The sequence below is a fragment of the Engystomops pustulosus genome, chromosome 1 (genome assembly GCF_040894005.1).
Source record: "Engystomops pustulosus chromosome 1, aEngPut4.maternal, whole genome shotgun sequence".
Taxonomy (NCBI): Eukaryota; Metazoa; Chordata; class Amphibia; order Anura; family Leptodactylidae; genus Engystomops; species Engystomops pustulosus.
Window position 1 is genome coordinate 227174778 of NC_092411.1, and position 27706 is coordinate 227202483.

Here is a 27706-nt window from a genome sequence, read left to right on the forward strand (position 1 = left end):
GCTAAAATAAATTATTTGTGATCCAGATTTTTCAATCCTGTATGTCTTATATCCATATGAATGTATTCCTAGGTGGCATGTGGTTATTTGTTGCTGATGCCTGTGTTTCTATTTATAGTATTTTTCGGACTATAAGGCGCACCGGAGTATAAGGCGCACCATCAATAAATGCCTGCTAAAATGTCTAGGTTCATATATAAGGCACACCGGATTATAAGGCGCACCTGATTATAAGGATGAATGACCAGCTGGTGGCAGACCTGTGCATAGTTCAATGCAGCTGTTGTCTGTCAGTATGGTTTGTATATAAGGCGCACTGGACTATAAGGCGCACCTTTGATTTCTGAGAAAATCAAAGGATTTTTTGTGCAGCTTATAGTTCGAAAAATACAGTAATGAAAATTAGAGCATTTCCTTTTCCTACTGAAAGATCAGACCATTTAAATCTGTGCAACCGTTGAGAACAGGGGCGGACTGGGAATTTAAAGTGGCCCTGGAAAAAAATGTAAAAGTGGCCCCATTCTGTTGGCGGGGTCAAAACAAGTAGGCGTGACCTGGTGATGTGGGTGGAGTTACTAAACAGCGCAGAGAAAGACACTCATACTACCTCCCTTATACAAAAGTAACGCTTCTTTTATAAGAGCACACAACTAATACTGCCCTTAAGTAAAATATATTGTAATACTACATTTTATGTACAAGAATATAACTTCTATAATACTGCCACCTATGTACAGAAATATAACTACTATAATACTGCCCCCTATGTACAAGAATATAACTACTATAATACTGCCCCCTACGTACAAGAATATAACTACTATAATACTGCCCCCTACGTACAAGAATATAACTACTATAATACTGCCCCCTATGTACAAGAATATAACTACTATAATACTGCCCCCTATGTACAGGAATATAACTACTATAATACTGCCCCCTATGTACAGGAATATAACTACTATAATACTGCCCCCTATGTACAAGAATATAACTACTATAATACTGCCCCCTATGTACAAGAATATAACTACTATAATACTGCCCCCTATGTACAGGAATATAACTACTATAATACTGCCCCCCATGTACAGGAATATAACTACTATAATACTGCCCCCTATGTACAGGAATATAACTACTATAATACTGCCCCCTATGTACAAGAATATAACTACTATAATACTGCCCCCTATGTACAAGAATATAACTACTATAATACTGCCCCCTATGTACAGGAATATAACTACTATAATACTGCCCCCTATGTACAAGAATATAACTACTATAATACTGCTCCCTATGTACAAGAATATAATTACTATAATACTGCCCCCTATGTACAAGAATATAATTACTATAATACTGCCCCCTATGTACAGGAATATAACTACTTTAATACTGCTCCCTATGTACAGGAATATAACTACTATAATACTGCCCCCTATGTACAAGAATATAACTACTATAACACTGCCCCCCTATGTACAGGAATATAACTACTATAATACTGCCCCCTATGTATAGGAATATAACTACTATAATACTGCCCCCTATGTACAGGAATATAACTACTATAACACTGCCCCCCTATGTACAAGAATATAACTACTATAATACTGCTCCCTATGTACAAGAATATAATTACTATAATACTGCCCCCTATGTACAGGAATATAACTACTTTAATACTGCTCCCTATGTACAGGAATATAACTACTATAATACTGCCCCCTATGTACAAGAATATAACTACTATAACACTGCCCCCCTATGTACAGGAATATAACTACTATAATACTGCCCCCTATGTATAGGAATATAACTACTATAATACTGCCCCCTATGTACAGGAATATAACTACTATAACACTGCCCCCCTATGTACAAGAATATAACTACTATAATACTGCTCCCTATGTACAAGAATATAACTACTATAATACTGCCCCCTATGTACAAGAATATAACTATTATAATACTGCCCCCTATGTACAAAATTATAACTACTATAATACTGCCCCCTATGTACAGGAATATAACTACTATAATACTGCCCCCTATGTGCAAGAATATTACTACTATAATACTGCCCCCTATGTACAGGAATATAACTACTATAATACCGCCCCCTATGTACTATAATACTAACCCTAGCCAGCCAGCCCTCCCAGTATATAGCCAGCCCCCCCAGTATATAGCCATCCAGTCCCCCGAGTATACAGCCAGACAGTCAGTCCGCCAGTGTACAGCCAAACAGCCTTCCCCAGTATATAGCCAGCCAGCAACCCCCCAGTATATAGCCAGCTAGCCCCCCAGTATATGGCCAGCCAGCCCCCCCAGTATGTAGCCATCCAGTCCCCCCAGTATGTAGCCATCCAGTCCCCCCAGTATACAGCCAGACAGTCAGTCCGCCAGTGTACAGCCAAACAGCCTTCCCCAGTAAATAGCCAGCCAGCAACCCCCCAGTATATAGCCAGCTAGCCCCCCAGTATATAGCCTGCCAGCCCCCCCCCCCAGTATATAAGTAAATACCTTATCTTCATATTGCTGAGATTAGGGGCTCGGCATATAGCCCTCCACATTCGGAATGTAGAACTACTCCACCATAGCGAATATACTACCCCCCCCCCCCCAGTATATAGCCAGCCAGCCCCCCCCCTTTACACAGTCAGCCAGTCACCCCTGTATACTGCAGCCCCCTCTGGTATACAGCAGCCCCCATTTATATACAGCAGCCCCCACTGGTATACAGCAGCCCCCACTGGTATACAGAAGCCCCCACTGGTATACAGCAGCCCCCTCTGGTATACAGCAGCCCCCACTTGTATACAGCAGCCCCCGTGTATACAGCAGCCCCCTCTGGTATACAGCAGCCCCCTCTGGTATACAGCAGCCCCCATTTATATACAGCAGCCCCCTCTGGTATACAGCAGCCCCCACTGGTATACAGCAGCCCCCTCTGGTATACAGCAGCCCTCTCTGGTATACAGCAGTCCCCTCTGGTATACAGCAGCCCCCTCTGGTATACAGCAGTCCCCACTGGTATACAGCAGCCCCCACTGGTATACAGCAGCCCCCACTTGTATACAGCAGCCCCCTCTGGTATACAGCAGCCCCCATTTATATACAGCAGCCCCCTCTGGTATACAGCAGCCCCCGTGTATACGGCAGCCCCCGTGTATACAGCAGCCCCCTCTGGTATACAGCAGCCCCCACTTGTATACAGCAGCCCCCACTTGTATACAGCAGCCCCCTATGGTATACAGAAGCCCCCCTGTATATAGCAACACCCCACCACAGTACATGCAAATAAAAAACATGAAACTTACCTTTCCGGCGCTTTCCCCGCTGCTCCAATACATGATCCAGTCCGGCCGCGGTGACAGATCCGTACGCGCCGGCGTTGCAGGCTATGACGTCATAGCCTGCGACGCCGGCCCGTACGGAGCTGTCACCGCGGCCGGACTGGATCATGTAGCGGAGCAGCGGGGAAAGCGCCGGAAAGGTAAGTTTCATGTTTTTTATTTTTACATCGGCCCCACCAGTCCCAAACCGGCCCCAGACCGGCCCCAAGTGAATCGGCCCACTGGGATTTCTCCCGGTGGGTCTTATGGCCAGTCCGCCCCTGGTTGAGAATAAAACATAAACACACAAAACAAAAAATAGATATAACACAAAAGTATAAAAAACTGTGATAAATACCCCCATTGTCTTCTAGGATTATGTGTTCAGACACTTAGGTAGGAGATATAACCAAGAGAATGTCTATGCATATATCTTCTAAACAATCTAGCTGAGAGACAAGATGCACCACAAGTTGCTCATAGATAATACAATTCAAATATTTATTTATTTCCAAACAAGAACAAAATCCGACATACATTTAAAATCATTTAAAACATGTAATGTACATGAAATGACAACCGGTATGGGTCTTCACAGTGAACACCCCCTGCTGTGAGTACTCAGTGGTCCTCAATAATCCCTACCACTCACTATTATGATTCTTGGTCAATGCATATGCCAGCAAAAAGTCTCTGCCATAAGGGTAATGAAGAAACTCTACAAGTGTGCTGATCAACACCTATGTTTGTTATAAAGTGCAAGTGCTAAGTGTTGAAGTGTGCAGAGTGCCAAAAAGTAGCAGCAGGAGTTTGCAAAAAGTGCAGATGCTAGTTACCAAATGCTGGCAGGCAGGCATACAGGTGGAGGGAGAAAGAAGCAGGGGTGTGCAGCTCCCCACGCGTTTCGTCGCTCTGGGCGACTTCCTCACCCCTGAGGAAGTCGCCCAGAGCGACGAAACGCGTGGGGAGCTGCACACCCCTGCTTCTTTCTCCCTCCACCTGTATGCCTGCCTGCCAGCATTTGGTAACTAGCATCTGCACTTTTTGCAAACTCCTGCTGCTACTTTTTGGCACTCTGCACACTTCAACACTTAGCACTTGCACTTTATAACAAACATAGGTGTTGATCAGCACACTTGTAGAGTTTCTTCATTACCCTTATGGCAGAGACTTTTTGCTGGCATATGCATTGACCAAGAATCATAATAGTGAGTGGTAGGGATTATTGAGGACCACTGAGTACTCACAGCAGGGGGTGTTCACTGTGAAGACCCATACCGGTTGTCATTTCATGTACATTACATGTTTTAAATGATTTTAAATGTATGTCGGATTTTGTTCTTGTTTGGATATAAATAAATATTTGAATTGTATTATCTATGAGCAACTTGTGGTGCATCTTGTCTCTCAGCTAGATTGTTTATAAATATTTATGCATCTGCTCCATTGTATTTTTGGTTGTGCTACCCACTATATCTTTTGGCAAATTGCATATATCTTCTTTAATGGATAGTACTTTTTGGGTAGTACTGTACTTATTTGAGTAACATAAGTAAAAGAAATATATATAATCCATTATTTATAGTTTATATGTTTTTAAAGGCAGGAATTGGTATGAAGTAATTGACCGGTTCGGTAGTAGAAGTGTCAGAGTGTCATGGATGCCTTACCCAGGAAGCTCCAGCATGATCAAGTACACATATTCTATAAATAACACCAAGATGTGTGTAAACTTCAACTTGACACCTAACACAGATCATCGCTATAAAATGCAATGTCACAACAGTGTATATATTTGTAAGTGTTTTTTTTTTTTTTTTTAAAAAAGCTTCTCTGATCTTTAAAGTCTGGAAATGTTCTTCTGAATTCTTTTATATATTGTAGGATCACCTCACTACTAAGGGGGTTGTTGCAATGGATACATGGAAGGGCAGAAATAGTAAAAATAGAAATGATGATTAATAATTCTTTATTTATATAGCGCACACAGATTAAGCAGCGCTGCACAAAGCATGTCAAATTGGTTCCTGTCCCCATGGGGCTCACAATCTAACACTATGGGGCAGATTTATCAAGTGTCTGAAAGTCAGAATATTTCTAGTTGCCCATGGCAACCAATCACAGCTCCCCTTTAAAATATTCATGAGCACTGGTAAAATGAAAGATGAGCTGTGATTGGTTGCCATGGCCAACTAGAAATATTCTGACTTTCAGACACTTGATAAATCCACCCCTATGTTTTGGAGTGTGAGAGGAAACCAGAGTACCCGGAGGAAACCCATGCAAACACGGAGAGAACATACAAACTCTTTGCAGATGTTGACCTTGGTGGGATTTGAACCCAGGACCCCAGCACTGCAAGGCAGAAGTGCTACTCACTCAGCCACCTTGAACCTATAATGGAGATTTGGGACATTTAACCACCCACAGGTTCTTATGGTTTAGAGCCCCAAATCAACCTGTAAGGATTTCAAGCAATTGGGAATAAATCCCCAAAATTTATACTTACCTCATCATGTGAAAAGACTGAATTGACCCTGTTAGACAACCCCTTTGCCTATTGTAGTTCAAAGGGCTCAACACAAGTTATTTCTGGCCTATGTTATACAATTATAAGCTTCCTGAGAGTAAGTTAATACCTGCAGAGAAAACACATCCTGGAACAAAATACTTACCTTCCAGCACAACCGCTAATAGCAGTCACTGAAAGAGAATGACCCAGTCTGAATTCTTTCACACAGAACCTCACTGTTACATCCTATGTAAGGTCTTTGCTGAATGATATAAGAAGCCAGGCTGCTAAAAAAAGAACAATGAAGGGGTCTAAAAGGAACACATTGTTACTCTGGTTACATTTGTCTACATTATGGCTTCTTTAAGGACTCTTAAAAGTGTTAGTTTTCATGGTTGTGTCATGTGAGAGGATGGGGCTTGTGGAATTTTTTAAGAGACAGCTGCAGTACAGTGAGGGAGTCCTACATAGCAATGCTCTGATCAGAAACCTATATAAATACTGTATATAGTATTATAACCTCTGTGTTATGGCATCTGTTTTCCTGAATATTTTTATTATTTAGTGATCTAATCCCCATAGTCCAGACATTGCAGTAATGAGCTTTTATTTTAATTCCATCTTCCTACCTTACTTTTAGTGCAATTTTTGATGGAAGGACAACCATATACATGGAGTCCCCGACTTAAGAACACATGTATTTTTATTTCCGCTTGTTTTTTTCTTTCTTTTTTTGCAACTTTTTGCTTTTTTGTGACTTTTCATTGTCATTTCTCAAGTTAACATGGGTGCTTACACTTCCAACAATGAAGAGAAAAGTTTTCAAACCAACCAAACTCACGGTAAAATGTAAAACGCATGCGTTTATGCAATGTTTTTCACAAATGGCACCCTCATAAGTCGCCATCTCCCTAGTGGGTGACTAGAGTGTTTAAAAATGCAGACCATGGCCTCAAATCCAAAATTTACTGTAGTGTCCACTCCTGTACATAACCCCCATTTGTGCCCATATGCATTTATGGCATTTTCAACAAAAAGTCTCAAAAAAAGCCAAAAGACATAATACATAAGGTGCAAAAAAGATCTACCAAAAGTCTCAATTATACACCAAAGAAAAAAAAACTAAGATACATGTCCCCCATTTACTTACAGATGGCTCCTTATTACAGACAGACCTCTCTGCCCATGGTGACCTCTGATATGTTGATACTGGTCATTTACTAAACGTTAGCCCCAGGTTGCATTGATCAATTGTAAGAGTTATCATATGTGTCCAAATGAAAATTTTTTGTATTCAAAATATTGAAAATCAAATTGTCACAGGGACACAAAATATACCTGTATTAACTTACATACAAATTAAAATTAAGAACAAATCTGCATAAAATAGCTTCTACCTAACCCAGGGACTGCCTATATTCATACATTTGTATCGGTAGTGGCAAATATATTCCAGTTTGGTTAAGGTGGTAATGGTTTAAAAGGCCCATTGTGGGATCCACTGTAAATCTTCTTCATTGTGCCATGTCTTAAGGGCGGGCTGCATAAATGAAAAAAAGAAAAAGCCTCTTTGACATACAGTATATCCTCCAACCCTGGACTAGGTATTGCACAGTGGCCCTTAAATTACTTTTTAATGGCGTGTAATGTATGGGACACAAAATGTTATGGCTGATGGTAGCAGAAAATAACCTAAATTGACCAGATAAGTATCTATTATTCAGTCATCCAGAAAAGCCCTTGTGTTATACGGTATTCACACAGTCAAAATTTGAACTAAGCAAAGACCTCATGGATTATCACAGAAGAAACTTATTTGGACAGACTGAAGTCTGGAAGATGCATAAGGTAATGATACCTTAGGGAGCTGCTATCTGTCAAGATACACATATGTGCAAACTCAACAGTTAAAAAAAAACTCTCTAAAGCCCAAACACTACTAAACAATTGTCCAGTGTACTGTATAGGACACACGAATATTCTAATGCTATGAGATTAACCTAAGTCAATAAACATGCCAAAAAATGTGCTTGGATGTCACGCTTGCTTTACTATCCCAAACAACAAGTAACTAATCAGGGAAATATTATTTGCCTAACTGGAAGTCACCACTAAATAAACATGGCTCCTACTATTTCGAAAGTAACTTTAAGCAGATCCCCTAATGAGTCATCCACGTATTTTCTGCATACCCTTCCTTAGATGTGTGGTTTAACATTGTCTCTGTGAGACAATGCAGGCTTTGTAATGCACTATTTTTGACCCGCAAACGTTAAAGGTAAGTGACATTCAGATGTTTGCATCTATAATAATAGAACTAAATGTATAGGATATATTTATAACATTAACAGATAAATATAGAATATTAGTCTGCCCTTGGCCATGTCCTTGTATTATGACAGTATTTGGATTATAATATCCACATCATAAATGGTTTACAAAGGGAAGCAAAATGGTACTAAAATGTTAAAAGCAGCCAATGATCCAACGACAGTACTAGACCTTTGTAGAAAAAGTGGTGGTTTTTGGGGGTCCAACTTTGTCCTCCCTCCCACCACTGATAAACAGTTTGAAAGTACAGAAAAACAAAAAGAAATATAGTCCGCTCACCCAATTATTTTGCAGGTCTTGATTATATCCACATCCACACGCTCCGGCCTCTTTATGTATCGGGCAGGGTCCTGCGCAGCATTTATTTCTATGCCAGGCCCTGCTTGGCGTAGAAATAAGCACGGCTGTGACATATCTGCTCGGCCGCACCCCCCTTTACGCCCCACTGGCGTGAAGTTGGCGGAGTGGGCTAAATAATCACAAGTGCTAGCAATAAGCTAGATTTGTGATTATTTCAGGACTTCTATGCCAGTAAATAAACCCCATTACCTCCATTCCTGGCCCTGCTGAGCCTATAGTCTGTGGGGGGGGGGGGGGGGGGATTTATGATTTGGTTTTTATCTGTCTTTGGCAATGTTTGGCACAATTGTGGTACAAATGCTGTTTTGTGAATTTTTATTGCGCCAAATTAACATTGGACAGAGCAAAGTAACTGTGACATTGACCCTGCTTGCGCCAAATTTATTACGACTGAATTCTTGATTTGCAATTTTGTGCAAATTTCCGTTTAGGCACAAGTTTTGGCACAAATTTACGCCAGTCAACCCCCCCCTCTGGTCCATGTTGTGACTATGGTTGGGTTTTTGCAACTTTCCATGTGACTGTCACAAAAAACCCACACAGCAAAAACAAAACTGCCAGCAGATTTATCAAGGACCAAAGCCACTTTAAGGAATCTACCGGCAGCGGAACTATGGGGGAGATTTATCACATATGTCTGAGATAAAACTGGCCTAGTTGCCCATGGAAACCAATTGGAGTTTCGATTTAATTTTATAAACAGCTATGGTAAAATGAGAGCTGAGCTCTGATTGGTTGCTCTGGGCAAATAGAGCAGATCTGCAGACATTTCTGATAAATCTCCCCCATAGAACTGTCATAGGGAGCCGCTCTACTGATAAATTACTTCCTGTGTGTTTCTCCTGTGAAGTAACTGTCCATGATGCCAATTTGGGGGAAGGAGTGGGCATAAAGTGGGATATGTAGTAGCCCTCCAATGTAAGGATAAGTTGTGAATCCTAACTCAATGTATCCTTACAAACAGAGGTCTAGAAAAGGGGTATGCATCTAGCCTGCCAACTGATTCCTCTTCATTCTTTACTCTTCAGAGTAGTGCAGCTATGTCCTATTCCGTTATTTAGACAGCGTGCAAATGTAAAAATGAAAAGAAAAGCACTGCAGTACTTTTATATAGCTTTAAATGGTAGCACAGGACCTAAGTTTTTTCCATTTTGGGAAATACACTAACATAAAGTTATTAATATAAACATCCATCTACCGTATATACAGTATATGTAGAATTCTTGGTATAGCTTTAAATTTGACAGCAGCTTACAAACAGCTAGTGTAACCACCATCTCATAGACAGGTTTTTGGCTGAAACTGAAACAAGAAAATGAATGGTAAATCAGTGGTTATATAAATGTTCTAAGAACTTGAAGACAATTCTAAGTTGTTCTGTTCCTTTATTAAACAAAGTTTTATTTATATAGTGCCAGCATATTCTGTAGTGCTTAACAGATCATGGAGAACATACATAAATAAAATAAGAGTAATAACATGGTCAGATGAAACCATAGGATTGAGGGCCCTGCACACAAGAGCTTACAGTCCATAAGGATGAAGGGCGGACACAGAAGGTGACAGTGCTTGTATAATGGTCCAGTCATTTTTTAAAAAGGGATAAAATAATTAAATAAATTATTCCTTGAAAAAATATTTGAATGAATTGACAAGCGGGTTTTACCGATCAGTGGTACACAAACGGATACTCTCCAATCAGTGCTGAAAGTAGCCAATTATAGAAGCCCAAATGTCAATTTGATCATCATAATCATGTATAATAACTTGTTATAAACGCTAAGGAACAATATATATACATATTGCTTTTTTTAAATTATCAGGCTGTGCTGTTTGTCTTTGGAAAAGAGCTTTCTGTCATACTTATCCCTAACAACATACACTCACCGGCCACTTTATTAGGTACACCATGCTAGTAACGGGTTGGACCCCCTTTTGCCTTCAGAACTGCCTCAATTCTTCGTGGCATAGATTCAACAAGGTGCTGGAAGCATTCCTCAGAGATTTTGGTCCATATTGACATGATGGCATCACACAGTTGCCGCAGATTTGTCGGCTGCACATCCATTATGCGAATCTCCCGTTCCACCACATCCCAAAGATGCTCTATTGGATTGAGATCTGGTGACTGTGGAGGCCATTTGAGTACAGTGAACTCATTGTCATGTTCAAGAAATCAGTCTGAGATGATTCCAGATTTATGACATGGCGCATTATCCTGCTGAAAGTAGCCATCAGATGTTGGGTACATTGTGGTCATAAAGGGATGGATATGGTCAGCAACAATACTCAGGTAGGCTGTGGCATTGCAACGATGCTCAATTGGTACCAAGGGGCCCAAAGAGTGCCAAGAAAATATTCCCCACACCATGACACCACCACCACCAGCCTGAACCGTTGATACAAGGCAGGATGGATCCATGCTTTCATGTTGTTGACGCCAAATTCTGACCCTACCATCCGAATGTCGCAGCAGAAATCGAGACTCATCAGACCAGGCAACGTTTTTCCAATCTTCTACTGTCCAATTTCGATGAGCTTGTGCAAATTGTAGCCTCAGTTTCCTATTCTTAGCTGAAAGGAGTGGCACCTGGTGTAGTCTTCTGCTGCTGTAGCCCATCTGCCTCAAAGTTCGACGTACTGTGCGTTCAGAGATGCTCTTATGCCTACCTTGGTTGTAACGGGTGGCGATTTGAGTCACTGTTGGTTTCTATCAGTCTGAGCCACTGTTGCTCGAACCAGTCTGCCCATTCTCCGCTGACCACTGACATCAACAAGGCATTTACGCCCACAGAACTGCCGCTCACTGGATGTTTTTTTTTTTCGGACCATTCTCTGTAAACCCTAGAGATGGTTGTGCGTGAAAATCCCAGTAGATCAGCAGTTTCTGAAATACTCAGACCAGCCCTTCTGGCACCAACAACCATGCCACGTTCAAAGGCACTTAAATCACCTTTCTTCCCCATACTGATGCTCGGTTTGAACTGCAGGAGATTGTCTTGACCATGTCTACATGCCTAAATGCACTGAGTTGCCCCCATGTGATTGGCTGATTAGAAATTAATTGTTAACGAGCAGTTGGACAGGTGTACCTAATAAAGTGGCTGGTGAGTGTAGCTAAGCTAATAATAATGTTATAGACATAGCTAGTGGCATATTCCTTTCTATGCGGACCACAGTTCTGGGGGGATCGGCCAAAAGTATAGATGTGCCAAAAGCAATTGTAGGTCCGTACTGCCATATAGAATTAACGGAACCTGGTTCTATTGAACAAAAAAGCAGCACAGCATGGAGAACTCTGTGCCCTATCTGTGACAAAGGAATACTGAATATGGTATTGCTTCCACAGACGTTGTGGCAGAAGATCAAGGCCGAAGAAACAGACAACCTTCCAGTGTGGAATCACTGGCAAATAAGAAGGTTGTATGGTTTAATTATTAGCCACAATGAAGGGGACACCATATAGCAGGGGGAAGGTCGCTATTTATAAATGAATGATGGGGACTCTGTAACTCATTAAGGAAGGGGGCTCTGTATAAACGTATCAGTGAAGTCTATGGATAGCGAACCTTCACTTAATGAATTCAAGTTTAACCTTAAATAAATATTTCTATGAGGAAAGCAAGTCCCGCCCGCCTGCCCTTGTTTTGGTTAGGTAGTAGTGGAGCAAGGGGTAGGAAGGAAGCATGGTTGTCTGTGTCAAGCGTGCATGTTGAGAGTATGAAAGACAGAGGACATTAATAGTATGAACATAATGGGGCAGATTTACTTACTCGGTCCCGACGTGATCCCGAGGTGCGTTGTCCGACGAGGATGTGGGATTCACTAACATAGTGCGTCCTGCTTCGCCGAGGTCCGCCAGAGTTCACCTGCTTCTTCCCAGTGCATGTGAGTGCTTGATCTTGCAAATCCTTTTTTAAATTCCGCAGTTTATCCGAATCCGACAGCTCGTCCCCCCCCATTTTCTGGCGCGTGCAAGCCGGCGCCGATGCGCCAAAATCCGGGGACAATTTGGCGCAAAGCGGAAATATTTGGGAAACCCGACAAAAGTGCAGCATTTGGATCCTTAGTAAATGAGCCCCAATGTATCTATTGTCATGGCAGCACATGAGATTTGTAAGCATGCAAAGGGTTCTCGAAGTTGGTGGTGAAATTGGAAGTGAGGTGTCACAGGGCCTGGCCTACCTCCAGATTAGTGAAGACTCTGTTTAATGGGCATGTGCATAGTGGGGGGACTCCCAAAGGAGATTAATGGAATGTTACGAACCACTAAACGCATCTGATGGTGCCACCGAGTCTGTGGTGGTGGCTAGTGCTAAAAGGGGGTTGTCACATTCAATATTGGAATTTTTACACGCATTGCCCCTCTTTGAGCAACCCTCTATCGTATTAAACAATGTTGTAATTTTTCCTGTTTGTTAATAAAGTTTGGTTGCTGTGGCCAAAATTTCCAAAGAAAGAACTGTGTGAGAGCTAAATTTCAAAGAATGTGGGTCATGGTGGCTGTAAGGGTTGTAAGGAGCGGTATTGACAATACCTAATCATGTCACGGAATGACCATATGGGAAAGCTGGTTTCCTAAATACATGGTGCATGTCAGTGTTCTGGTGAGCTTAATTATGTAATTTCTAGCCACAAAACCACTATGTTTGCATTGGGATTGCACTGTGCCATATAAATATCCCCCTCACGCGTTCCAAAAATGATTTTCCTATGGGGTTCTTTGATTTCCATGTATACACTTTGTTATAGAATGGTTACTTTCAAGAGAAAAGGTAAGGGAGAAGATCTGAATTCTCAGTGCAGAATCCTCAGTGCAGAATTGGAATTACTAATACTATATATAACACTGACTGTTTCATAAATACAATACTTAACTCAACAGAACAGAAAGAGGGAAAATGTTTACTGGCATCTTTCAAGACCCGTTGGCAGCGTTACCATTGCGCACTTCATTGGCACCGACCCTGAATATTTCGGAAAAAGTCATCTCTAATGCAAAGTGAAGCTTTGAGTATATAAAGTTCAGAACATTATAAGAATGCAATGAGATTGTGTGCCAGATATTATGTTGTTCTATAGCAAAGCCCAAAAGATTCTCTGCTTTATTTCTGGAGCCAGAACTCCATGAAAAAAAGAGAACACTTACTGCTAACAATCATCTAATGAAACAAGATCAAGTGTATTACTTATATTAAAAACATAATATTCTCATATTTTCTAGACAAAGATTCCTTCCTTAGATAGGCTGGTAGTCTATACAAAGATAAAACTAGTAAGTCGGTGAAAATGAGAAAATACAGACTGGAGAGGCCAGTGGTAGAGCATAAAATAAGGGATTCTATTTACTTCTTAATTTATGAAGTGATTATCTTTGATAACATTACTTTTTCATAGACTTTGTTTATACATGACAGATTTGTCAAGGCGATTTGCTGTACAATACATTTCCTAATTTCCTAAACCATAGCATTACTAATTTGTTATGTGATTGTTCCTGCCGATTTCATCTGCTTATTACACGCAAATAAGTATAGCTAGGGATTCACTACATAATATTCAGCAGAAAATACTCAGCCCTAAATATTTTAGTCCAATGTCCGTAAATAATTGGATGTTCTTATGGGTAGGCAGTGTCCACAAGGATGCAATGACAATGGTTTATTGTTTTATTTGTTTGTGCTGTTGAGAGAAACTAACTTCTTCAAAAACCACTTACATAGATTTTCTTCGGAATAAATGTTGTTTGATTATTAGAATGGCATAAGAAAATAAGTAGCATACATAACCACCATCACAGATCCCCCAAGTCTCTGGTCTTGAAGTTTTCACTGCTTACTTCTTAGACAATTCCAAAATAGGTAACCAGTGGCCAGTGCTGGGCTGAGGAGTCCTTTGATTCTCATTGAGAAAAGGTGCATAGGACTATCCCCACTGTGTCGGGGAGGCAACGTCCATATAAACATCCAATGAGTTTCAGGTAGAAGAACCCTTAGAGATGGATGTGGACGTTTATCTAGACCAGGGGTCTCAAACTCGCGGCCCGCGGGCCAACTGCGGCCCGCGGGACAACATTTTGCGGCCCCCACCTAGAAAAGCACCGCCCGCCGTGTATTCACGGCGGCGGTCGGGAAGCGCTGCATGGAGAGGGCTCACGGGCTGAGCCCTCTCTATAGCCGGTAAGTCTTTGCTGCATATTGCAGCAAAGGCTTACCGGTAACACCCGCGATCGGTGCCAGCACCGATCGCGGGTGCTTTCACAGCGATGGCTGCCGGCAATGCTGCCGGCAGCCTCAAAAAGATAGCGGCGCATGGGCGCCGCCATCTTACCTGGGATCGCCGCTCCCCTTGACGTCATCGGGGGGGGCGGCGATCTGTCTCCATGGTAGCCTCGGGTCTTCGCAAGACCCGAGGCTATTTCGTTTTAACCCCTTCATTACAATGTGCTGATAGCACATTGTAATGAATGAGGAGGAAAATCCCCATATACTGCCATACTGTAGTATGGCAGTATATGATAGGATCGATCAGACAACCTAGGGTTAAAGTACCCTAGGGAGTCTGAAAAATAGTATAAATAAAAATAAAAAAAAGTTAAAAAAAAAAAATTATAATAAAAAAACATTAAATTTCAAATCACCCCCCTTTCCCTAGAACTGACATAAATATAAATAAACAGTAAAAATCATAAACACATCAGGAATCGACACATCCGAAAATGCCCGATCTATCAAAATATGATAACGTTTTTTACAATGCGTTTAACCCCGTTACGGAAAATAGCGCCCAAAGTCGAAAATGGCACTTTTTTGCCATTTTGAAAAATATAAGAAAATCTATAAAAAGTGATCAAAAGGTCGTACAGTCCTAAAAATGATATCATTGAACATATTATTAAATTTCGCAAAAAATGACACCACCCACAGCTCCGTACACCAAAGTATAAAAAAGTTATTAGCGCCAGAAGTTGGCAAAATAAAAAAAAATTATTTTTGTACAGGAGGTTTTAATTTTTGTAAATGTATGAAAACATTATAAATCCTATACAAATTTGGTATCCCCTTAATAGTACCGACCCAAAGAATAAAGTAGACATGTCATTTGGGACGCTCAGTGAAAGACGTAATATCCAAGCCCACAAGAAAATGGCACGAATGCATTTTCATTGCATTTGGAATTTTTTTCCCGCTTCCGAGTACATGGCATGTAATATTTAATACCATCATTATGAAGTGCAATTTGTTACGCAGAAAACAAGCCCTCACACAGCTCTTTACGTGTAAAAATAAAAAAGTTATAGATTTTTGAAGGTGGGGAGTGAAAAATGGACATGAAAAAACAGGAAAGGGCCCGTAACCGGTTAATCCCCTTCCCTCCGGTACTTGAAGAAGATGAAGTCGCCGCTCTGAACGCACTTGGTGCAGGTCAGAGCGGCGACTTCATCTTCTTCGATGGGAGGGACACGGGGAGGCAAGTACCGGGGGGGAGGGGGGGATGGAGTGTCCCTGACTGGGTTCAGTGCGGTAGGAGCTTGGGACCCCTCGGTGCACAGGACACGTTCATAGAGAAAACACGTCTCCCCGCTCGGGGCTTTCCTTGCGCTGGGAGACGCCATTACATTTGAATCTGAATAATGATATTTTGTAAGCGCATTTTGTGTGGAAAACTTGATGCGGCCCAGCCTTACCCAGAATCTACCTCCAGCGGCCCCCAGGTAAATTGAGTTTGAGACCCCTGATCTAGACGATGTTTTAACTTTTTGAATATTAAGTATTAATTTTTAATGAATTTTTCAAAAAAATTAGATGAATTTGGTAGGAGGATAATCATTATTTTCTTACTCCAGGGTAATCATCAATTAAATTAAACTATTCTTGAAATAAAAAACATTTTAACCTTTCAACCTGAAAGTTTAAAGTCTTAAGATGGTCTAAAGATGGTTGATGGTAAGTGTCCTAAAGCTTTCTCAGGAGCACAGATCTCAGGAGCATGTTGGACCTAGAGAGAATTAAGAAGACTTCTGTCTTCTTTATGCTGAACGAGCACCATGTAGTGCAGTGATGGCGAACCTATGGCACGGGTGCCAGAGGTGGCACTCGGAGCCCTCTGTGTGGGCACCCAGGCCATCTACCACCACAAAGTTCACCATTCAGGACTCAAGACCTCCTCCTGCAGTCACAGGCAGCCCACGTTCAGCGTTATTTTAAAGTGACTTAAAGTGCAGGAGGAGCAAGGAGGTGTGGACAGAGCTGGATTGTGATAGTAGACCCTTCGTCGGACCTGTGATTCATCCTGTTAAGGAGACCTTAGAGGGAAACTACAATCATAATCCAAATTTCTCCTTCTTTCTCCTGTATTGGTGTCCTCAGGACGCCAATACGTTTGAAACCTGAGAGTTACTTTAGTTACTGTAAATTGGCATTTGGCACTTTGTGAAAATTATGTGTCTTTTGGTTGTAGTTTCGGCACTCAGTCTCTAAAAGGTTTGCCATCACTGATGTAGTGGCTTTAGGGTGGCAATGCCTCTTGTCTATTGAACTTGGTGGTCAATGGATCAGTGTGTGTGTCCCCAGAGGCTGCTGTCATAGGTGTCCCCGGTATAGTGTAAATGTCTGTATAGTGCAAATGTCTATCAGGGGTCTTTTATGACTTCATGAGGACGCAAAAAAAATACACATAACTAAAATATATATATTTTCAAATATAGAAAACATTCTTTTTAAATTCCCAGCATACACAAATAAAATAGTTATAAGGGTCCCTATTTAAATTATAATTTATTAAAAGAGAAACATATATTATAATTTATTATGGGGAACAATGTTTATCTATATATATGTACATAGTGCACACCCATAATTAATTATAATATATATAATGTCCCATTATAAAATATTATATAGGTTTCTCTCATAATATATTTATATTATAATATTGCAATTTATTATGAGGAGTGTCAGGACTCAGGGTGAGTAAACCCCCTGAACCACTGTGGGAGATCTGAATCTAAGTGGCACTCGGTCTTCACCAGAGCCCGCTGCAAAGCAGGATGGTCTTGCTGCGGCGTGGTGCCCCCAGGTGTGGCCAGCCCGTGGTGGCAGTTAAGGTCGAAGTACAAATACAACGGGCAGTCTTGCAGTGAGGCACAGGCAAGCAGTTAGGGCAGGCAGCATAGATGCAAGGTCAGAGGTCAAGTCTGGGGTCACAACAGGAGATCGATGCCGAAACCGGAACGGGAATGGAAACGGGAACAAACAGCAAGGGAACGCAATGGAAGCTTTCTTTATGGCAAATAGTTTGCTAACTATGTTAACCTCCTCTATCTCCTTCAGGTCACAGGTAAAAACCTCAACCTGAAGAGCACAGGCAGATTTCATTATGCCGCATGCATCTGTAATGAGAGGTCGTAGGCCAGTTTAGGGAATGCCGCTTGCCAGAAGAATCTGACTTGCTGCTCTTGTAATCCATTCTTGCTGGTCACAACACTGGTGTCACAGTGCTAAATAAAGTGGGTATGGCAACTACTCCCTTTACTTAGCTCTACGACCAGGAGGGGGGCCAAAAACTGACCTTTGCAGTGATGCCACATGATTACTATGTATGCTTTTACCGAGGAGGGTCAATGCACAAATCTGTGGCTGGCAGCAGACAGAATTCAAGGTACATGCCACAGTCAGGAGTTCCAATCAGAGTCAGAGCATTCTGAAGTCAACAGAGTTCAAAATGGAGTCACAGATCAGAATTGAAGTCATAGAGGGTCATTTACTAAGGGCCCGATTTGCGTTTTTGCGAATTGTTACCCGAATATTTCCGATTTGCGGCGATATTCCCTGTATTGCCCCAAGAGTTTGGCGCACGCGATCGGATTTTGGCGCATCGGCGCTGGCATGCACGCGACGGAAATCGGGGGGCGTGGCCGTGCGAAAACTCGATGGATTCGGAAAACCCTCCGCATTTAAAAAACAAAAAGTGTCGCGGAGCTTGCACTTACCTTCACCAGGAATAGGCCGGTGTACTTGAGTGCATTTCAGCGGACTTCAGCACAGCAGCGCCACCTGGTGGACGTCGGAGGAACTACCTTAGTGAATCCCGACCGGACCCGAATCCACCGCAGAGAACGCGCCGCTGGATCGCAAATGGACCGAGCAAGTAAATCTGCCCCATATAATCAATCCTTGGGGGAGGGGGGTTATCAAACAGAGAAAAACTGATAAAAATTGGTACGGTTGTCCTTGGTTTACGTAGGGGATAGGTTCTGTAGGTTAGTTCTTAAGTCAGATTTGTTTGTAATTTGGAACAATTTGGAACTGCTATATTTTGTCAGTGTAACTCAAGACAAAGTAATTTTATAATCCCAGTTATAATAGGATTTTCATGTGTTTGATCTGTCATGGGAACAAAGATTAACAGTAAAGCTTCATTGCAGACACCTTTGATAACTCTTATGGTTGACCATTGCAGCATGAGACTAAAGTTCAGAAAATTACTTGCATCCAGAAATCTTCACTAGAGGTCATTGTTGGCAGAGGGGTCTTCTGTAAGTTGGGTGTACTTAAGTCGGGGACTGCCTGTATTGCACATCTTTTCTAAGAAAGAAGGAAATTTATTGTCATTTTCCATTGAGAAAGGTGTCTTTTATTACCACTGGTATGCATTGATTGGCAGGGACACATTTGGACATAGTGCTCTGTCACTTCAAATGCCTGGACTTGACACACGTGCCTTGCGACCCAGGATCTTCTTGCCATTGGCAGCACAAACTAAGTATGCCCCGAGCAGAGGTAGTAGGTCAACATTTCTCTTTGTCTACAGAACAAACATGCTTAATAGCTTTCATGCACTCCCCTGTCATTTCACTTCCTTATTTGTGGCACCTTTGTGTTCCCTCCTCTCCTGCTCCACTCATTACCCACTGCTAGTACTAAGGAGCCAGGCAGGAATGCATCAGTAAATAACTCCTTAGATGCTGTGGTCTTAGCTAGTGAAGCATCTAATAAAGTTCAAAGGAAGGGTATAACCTTTTTATTTTTTCTAATTATATATATATTTTTTTAACAGAGATTGCTATACAGCTTGCTATCTTCTCTGCTAAAACAACCAGGGGCCTATTAAAGGGCACTTTCCTTAGAGTAAGCCATTAAGATCCTGCCAAAGTTGACCTCCAAAAAATAAAGGCCTTACAAAGGAAAATTATGTCTTTTGGAATGTAAGGGTGAAAAATCAATAAAAAAGTACTTGGGTGTTTAAGCCTTAACCCTTTCAGGACCTGGCCCTTTTTTGTTTTTTCATTTTCATTTTTCACTCCCCATGATCAAAAATCCATAACTTTTTAATTTTTCCATGTCCAGAGCTGTGTGACAACTTGTTTTCTGTGTAACAAATTACACTTCATAGAGATAGTATTTATTATTCCATGCCGTGTACTAGGAAGCGGAAAAAAAATTCCAAATGCAGTGAAATTGGTAAAAAAACGCATTTGTGCCATTTTCTTGTGGGCTTGGGTCTTACGGATTTCACTGTGCGCCCCAAATGACATGTCTACTTTATTCTTTGGGTCAGTGCGATTACGGGGATACCAAAGTTATATAGGTTTTATAATGTTTTCATACATTTAAAAAATGAAAGCCTCCGGTACAAATTTTTTGGGGGGATTTTGCCATCTTCTGGCGCTAATAACTTTTTTATACTTTGGTGTACAGAGCTGTGGGTGGTGTAGTTTTTTGCGGATTTTGATGGTGTTTACAATGTTATCTTTTTTAGGACTGTTCGACCTTGTGATCACTTTTTATATATATTTTTTTTTTAAATGACAAAAAAGTGCCATTTTTTGACTTTGGGCGCGATATTCCGTTACGGGATTAAACGCAGTGAAAAACTGTTACCATATTTTGATAGATCGGGCATTTTCGGACACGGCAATACCTAATGTGTTTATGATTTTTACTGTTTATTTATATTTATATCAGTTCTAGGGAAAGGGGGGTGATTTGAGTTTTTAGGGTTTTTTATTATCATTTTTTTAAAACTTTTTTTATTTTTATTTTTACTATTTTTCCGACTCCCTAGGGTACTTTAACCCTAGGTTGTCTGTACGATCCTATCATATACTGCCATGCTACAGTATGGCAGTATATGTGTATTTTACTACTCATACATTACAATGTGCTGATAGCACATTGTAATGCATGGGTTAACCCGACGTCACGTGGAGCGGCGATCCTCGAAAAGATGGCGGCGCCCATGCCCCGCCATCCTTTTGAAGCCGCTGGCAGCTCTGCGGAAAACACCCGCGATCGGTGCTATTACGAACGGGTTAAAGGACATCTACCACCAAGATCAAGAATTGTAAAACTTGACATTGACATTCTGGTGTGTGCCCCTTCTGGCAGGATCTGTTGTTCTTTTAGCTCCCTACTCCCTTGTTTTAAGTAAAAAAGACTTTACAAATTATGCAAATTAGCTTGAGGAGCTCCAGTCTCCATTAACACCTGGAGCCCCTCGGGCTCATTTGCACAATCTTAAAAGCCTTTTTTGGTAAAAACCAGGACATAAGAAGCTAAAAGAAGAGCTGAAGAGGGGCCACACACCAGTATGTCAGTGTGCTTATTCCCTGTTGGAATACCATATTTGCTCATTAGTCTTTTCAACTAGACCAACTTTCTCTGCTATGGGCCTATTATTATAACCTCTCTACATATTTTTGTCGTTTTTCACTATGATACTTTGAAAACAATTTTATATTTGTATTTCACATGTATAAATAACAGACTTGGTTTTCATTAAAAGTTCTGCATAAATAAAGCATATTTTAAAGGGGTTAATCCTGAAATGGCAACACTAGCCAAACTTCCAAATGTGCACTAGACAGGTCATAAATGTGTAAGTGCTTAGTAAGTCAATGTTTTATGAATACTTGGAACATTATATGGAAAGCTACAGAGTGGCTAATTATAGAATATATTTAGTCTATAGCGCAGTTATGTCTTTTTTATTGGCTGCCTGGTTACATTCTATAATGGCTGACCCCTTCCAAACACTTAGTCTCAGAGAGGTATATGTGTACTCTGAAATGATTCTAATTGTATTTTCCAACGTTTCTGTATCAGTTGGAACATAACTTAAGTATAAATAAACTTATGGAAAGGAGAAGTGTGTAAGAACGCAGACACATTGGAGCCTGGATGGGATGAATTTAGTGATAGGGGTAAACACAAAGGAAACTACATGAGAATTGCCTCCTAGGCTTATTTCTATGTTTAGTTTACTGACAAGGGTTAACAAGTGGTCTCAAACAACAGATATGCTCCCATGAAGTTAAGTAAAACACAAAAATCTGTAATTATAATGGATCCAAATTTCATTACCGAGATCCTAGCATAAAAATGTTGTCAGTCCTTGACTCCTTGTACACATACCATAAGCATTTGAAATGCAATGCTAGTTTATGAAAGACATACTCATCATAATACATTTATTTCGTTTTACATCAAAATAATCACAAACAAATGTTAAGACGTGGAAATTGCTTTTTCTATTTCCAGAGCCACTTTTCTAAAGCATGCGTGGGGCGATATGCCTTCCATAAGCAATTCTAATAAATCTTCCTTAAGTTTGTTATTGTAATTGAGAGATGTCCTGCCAGGAAGTCATGACATCGAGCCTTGATTACTAGTGTCCTCTTTTATTGGCACTTAGGACCATGCCACAGTAACTAGAGGGATTGAAGCCAGAGGCTGTCTCAGCTATCTAGGTTGTGGTTATGTTATAAATCTATTATATGACACAGAGACAACATTTCTCTCCTTTAACAAGCTCCTTCCACAAGAGGCACGTGCTGTAAATCTAACCTCCAACTAGATATCTGCACATTAAAGGAAAGCTACCATTATGAACCAAACATACCTTGAGAATGCTGCAGCTACACTGATGCAGGATCATATTTTGTTTAAATATTTGGGAAAGCTGGGCACAGACTGGCTGCCGTACATAAACACATTACACATAGAGTTTCCTGAACAGTCCAGACAGGACTAATCAACTAGAGCTGGATGACTCATACACAGCAGCTGGGTGATGGTGCAGCGATTGATTATTGCTGCCTGTCAGGCACAACACAGTGGTTACATCATTCTCTCGGGCAGTGCATACTTGAAGTGAGAGGAAAAGCGCTGGAGCCAGAAGCGACAAAGTCTCATTATCATAATTTTAAAGTTGTTTCTTCAAAAGCACTCAGCTCAGGGATAAATCAAGATGTAGCTACAGCAATCTCAAGGTTAGTTTGGTTCATAATGCATCAAATCAAATGGTAGATTTTCTTTAAAGGAAACCTACCATTTCAAATGGTAGGGGTAAGCTGTAAATACCGAGCACCAGCTCAGGGTGAGCCGGTGCCGGTGCTTACTTTCGTTAGTGTTATTAACCACTGTATCGCGGTTTTAACACTTTTTAAAGTTTATAGCAGAAGCTGCTTCGGCGCTGCACGCAACCATGCGCACGCAATGTCTCCGGCATTTCCTATGTAGGCGCGCGCACGCAGCCCCGAAGCAGCTTCGGCTATAAACTTTAAAAAGTGTTAAAACCGCGATACAGCGGTTAATAACACTAACGAAAGTAAGCACCGGCACCAGCTCACCCGGAGCTGGTGCTCGGTATTTACAACTTACCCCTACCATTTTAAATGGTAGGTTTCCTTTAAGTGATGTTAAGGACTTCACAATATGTAAGTAGTATTAAGATTACACTTTCAGACCTTACTAAGTAAGATAATTTTTGGTGTTTCATAGCCATTGAATAACATACATACAAATTAAAGAAAATTATGCATGCAAAGTATGGAAGCCACAAAGTCACAAAATCATAAAAAATAATAAAATGATAAACTCCAGAGTAGGTTTGTCATAGTTTACAGCAGAAGCTTGAATTAAACTGAAGCTCAAATGTATTTTATTTACTGGTGGATAGTGCATAAGAGATGCACCAGTGAAATATGTAAAAATAAATAATTATAATAATTCCTTTATTTATAGTGCACACAGATTACGCTGCGCTGCACATAGCTTGCCAAATTGGTAATGGAATTGTGTATTTAATGCCAGTCTTGATTAATTACCTTCATTTTCTTCTAGGAACCACCAGAACCACCAGACGATACTTTTCCATGACATAGCCAGGTTTCTTTCATATATAATGGGGCTCATTTACTTACCTGGTCCATTCGCGATCCCGCGGCACGCTGTCCAATGTTGATTAGGAGCTTTCTGGGATTCTCTAAGGTCATGCGCCCGATACCCACTAGGTGTCGCTGCTGCGCTGAGGTCCGCCGCAGTTCACCTTCTTCGTCTTGGTGTATATGAATGCTATTTTTGTGACACAATTTTTTATTTAAATTCCGCGGTTCCGTCGGGTTTACCGATGGTCACACCCCCCGATTTCTGTCACGTGAAAGCCGGCGCAGATGCACCACAATCCGATCGCGAGCGGCAAAAGCCTGGGGCAATTCGGCACAAATCAGAAATATTCGGGAAACCCGACAAAAATGCGCGGTTCGGACCCTTAGTAAATGAGCCCCATTAAGTCAACTGGAAAATAGATAATCTCCTTAGTTTTGCAGATTCTTGAACTTCTACGAGACTTGTGCTGAGACTGCTCCATAGGCTTCATTCACCCACTAGAGGGTATACCATAAAATTATTTAGTGAAGCCAACCTAACATGAGATTGAGGGTCCTTTGACATGAGTTCTACAAGTAGAGTCGGTCAACGGTCACTTTTTTATTTAGTCTAGTCCTTAATGTAACCTCCTCCAGTCACCTTGGCTTACAAACTACAGTTTTCGGCAGTATGGTTGTGGTCACTGTTCCTGCTCCGGCACCAAAGCTGGCAAATGCTTTAAAATTCTTTAGGACAAAATCCCTCCGGTATGAATACAAATGCTGATAAGACCTGGAAGTGCAGCCAATCTGATAACTGCTTTCGTTGTCAGACCTGCTGACGCCCACTGTTATGCAATATAGTATATACAGTACTTTACCTAACTGTTCTTGTATAAATGACCTAACATCAACCAGAATTTGCTTACTGAGTTGTTTGGTTACTTTCCAAACAATTAAAATGTCACATCTTTTTATAGCGCTCTGCCAGCCTATGCGAGGTACAACAGCAATGTATAATAAGTAACACATATATTCTTAGCTAGACTTGTCATGAATAGAAAGTTCCATGTTTTCTAAGGCTATATTCACACTGCCGTTGCCCGCCCGTACCGTACCGTAGCGGGCAACGGCAGTGTACGGGGAGAGGAGGAGGAGGTGAGCGCAGCTCACCCCCGCCCCTCTCCATAGCAACCTATGGCGCACGGCCCCGTATTACGGGAAAAGATAGGACAGGTCCTATCTTTTTCCCGGGTACGGAACGGTACGCACGTGTGCTGCACCGTACCGCTCCCGTAGGGTGCCGTGCGCCCATAGGAGTGTATGGGGGACGTATATCGGCCGTATATACGTCGGCCGTATATACGTCCCCCATACGTTCGTGTGAATATAGCCTAAGTCTGGGCTTTTTATTACAGTACATTGTACATTGGATAACATATTAAGATGGCCTATGATCATAAGCTAGCTTGGCTCTGTTTCATGTATGTTTTCTGTGTGCAGATAATGGTACCTTCTGTCAGGATCTGAACCACCGCGAACGATGACGTAAGCCAACACCTGGTCACCTGGTTTTCAACAGAGCCCACCGCAAAGCGGGTTGGACTTGTTGCGGTGTGGTACCACCAGACGCGACTTTGCTCGCGGTGGCGGCCAAGGCGAGTTGCAGAATCGTGAGGCAGAGACGGAGTCGAGGACAGACAAATCGTTAGGACTAAAGTTTGTTCCTTCTTTAGTCCCCCATGGCTTGATACCATGGAACATGTTACTCTGTTGGCCTATGCAGCATGGATTCTGTACATATAGATGGACGCTGGCTCATGCCACATTATTTATTGATTTATTGAGTGATTGATTTTTATGTGTATTTTATCTATTATAAAGATTGGGTGGACCATTTTGTAAGCACTTTCACTGTAAACTGCTGCTGAATCTTATAAATAAAGCTTTTTATAATGATTGCAATGATGTTGATCACATGGTACTGACATCAATGCAAGTTTTCAAAATACATCAGTAAATTCAATCTACATGTCATTGCAGGTCCTTCTCTTACAAGAGATGCATTTTTGGCTCAAATTGCTGCAAATATGCAATGAAATTGGGACACCCCCATCTTGAGGGGCGGCGTTGCACCCTAGACAGGCATCTACCTTCACCTTCTCTTTGTCCCTGCTTAGCTCCTCCTGATCTATAACATGCTACCTATGTTTCTAGACTTCATTTTCTATTTTACAGCTTTAATGCAATTTAGTTTCAGAAATTAGTGAGGGTTCAAGCACTTCGGACTATAAGGCGCACTAAAAATCCTTTAATTTTCTCACTTGCCTTATAGTCCAGTGTGCCTTATATATGAACCATAGTTACAGACAACAGCTGCCTTGAACTGTGCACAGGTCTGCCACCTTCTGGTCATTCATCCTCATAATCAGGAGCGCCTTATACTCCGGTGCGCCTTATATATGAACCTAGACGTTTTAGCAGGCATTTATTGATGGTGCGCCTTATAGTCCGAAAAAGACTGTACCTGAAAGAATAAACTTGTCACATTCTACACAATGGAGAGCATATAGAAAATTCCAGTAGAATCGATGAACATGTCATGAAGACCATCAGATTGAAGTTTAGACCATCAGAAGCTTTTCTACAGTATTCCTGAGCATTGGTTTATACTGTTTGACATATAATAATTTAGAAAATGATTCAGAACAACAGTTCTTGAGAGATATTCTCTGCACATGTGGTTTCAATGCCGCTCTGGTTTTCATCAATGTAAGTTCAGTTTCATGTTTTGAAACAGGACTGGTACCAGGTTTACATTTCCTAGTTTATGTCACTTTACTAAGCATTTGCTTTTTTATCTGCATTTAAACCATATTTCATCATTAGATATTTCCTGTGTACAATCAACTGTGTGTTTCTACCATGAAATATATGCCATAGCTATCATGTGGAAAATTTAGAAATATTACTTCATAACAGTCCACCTACAGTGATTATGCCTCATGTCATTATGCAGTGATAATAGTTTCCCTTTATCACATGGCCCCTATATTTTCCCCCATATATGGTAACAGAGAAGCCGGACAAAATGTAGAAAACATGATACCATTTTTGTTAGAGGCTAGTCCAAAATATATATCCCAATATTGTGCAACACCTCTGCCAACACACAGACAAGGTGGCAGTTGTGAATAGCACCCTCTCCATGTTAGGAGGTCTCTAAATACTGGAGAACTTTGTAATTGCAGATGCAGAGACTGCCTGGTAAGGCAAGAGTTAACAATGCCAGATGTTATTGTCCAATGATATTTCTTGTGATATTATAAAGCAAACTGGAAGCTGATTGGAGAGTGCTACCACCTGACCAAGGGAGTATATAAACCCCTGGTGGTCTGGGATTCTAGTCATTAGATAGAGAAGCAGGTTCAGTGTGCAGCTCCTTCCGGGCTGCCGTCCAGACCCACTACCAGGAAGAAGAGGTACCTCAGGCCATCACCTGATACCTAAGGCCAAGTCGGGAGACTTATGCCCCAAAGCAGAGGTCCACCATCTGGACTCGGCTCCATCTCTACCAGCCCAGCCTGAAGATACTAACAGGCTGTGAACAACCTTCCCACCAGCTCACCAGCTTGCTGAATCTACTGCTAGTGTTGGCCGTTTCCTGCTGTTTAAAATTGAATAGAGAACTGTAAGTTTAATTGCACAATGTGCCTCTATTTAATCCCTGGATCCGGCTGTATCACAATCACAGGTTCCCCAACCTCCATCATCCAGGGAATCCTACACCTCAGGGGTTGCCCCAGGGAGAAACATATTGCATCAGCCTCTCCTTTCTTGCACACACCACCTGCTGGAGACCTGCGAGGCTGTAGGCCCGTCCTCCGGTTCCAATACCAATCACCGTGACCATAGACTGGCCAAGGCCGCATAAGCCAGCCACTCCGGTATTCTGGGCCCGAGCTTTCTACAGCCACCGAAGAACAGCTAGGCCCACACATTTTA

General features: G+C 41.5%; 1 protein-coding gene across 2 annotated transcripts in view; it reads right to left on the reverse strand.

The window, feature by feature from the left end:
• Positions 1-27706, reverse strand: part of PALLD (palladin, cytoskeletal associated protein) — a 230528-nt gene that overhangs the window by 183935 nt on the left and 18887 nt on the right. The window lies entirely within an intron of this gene.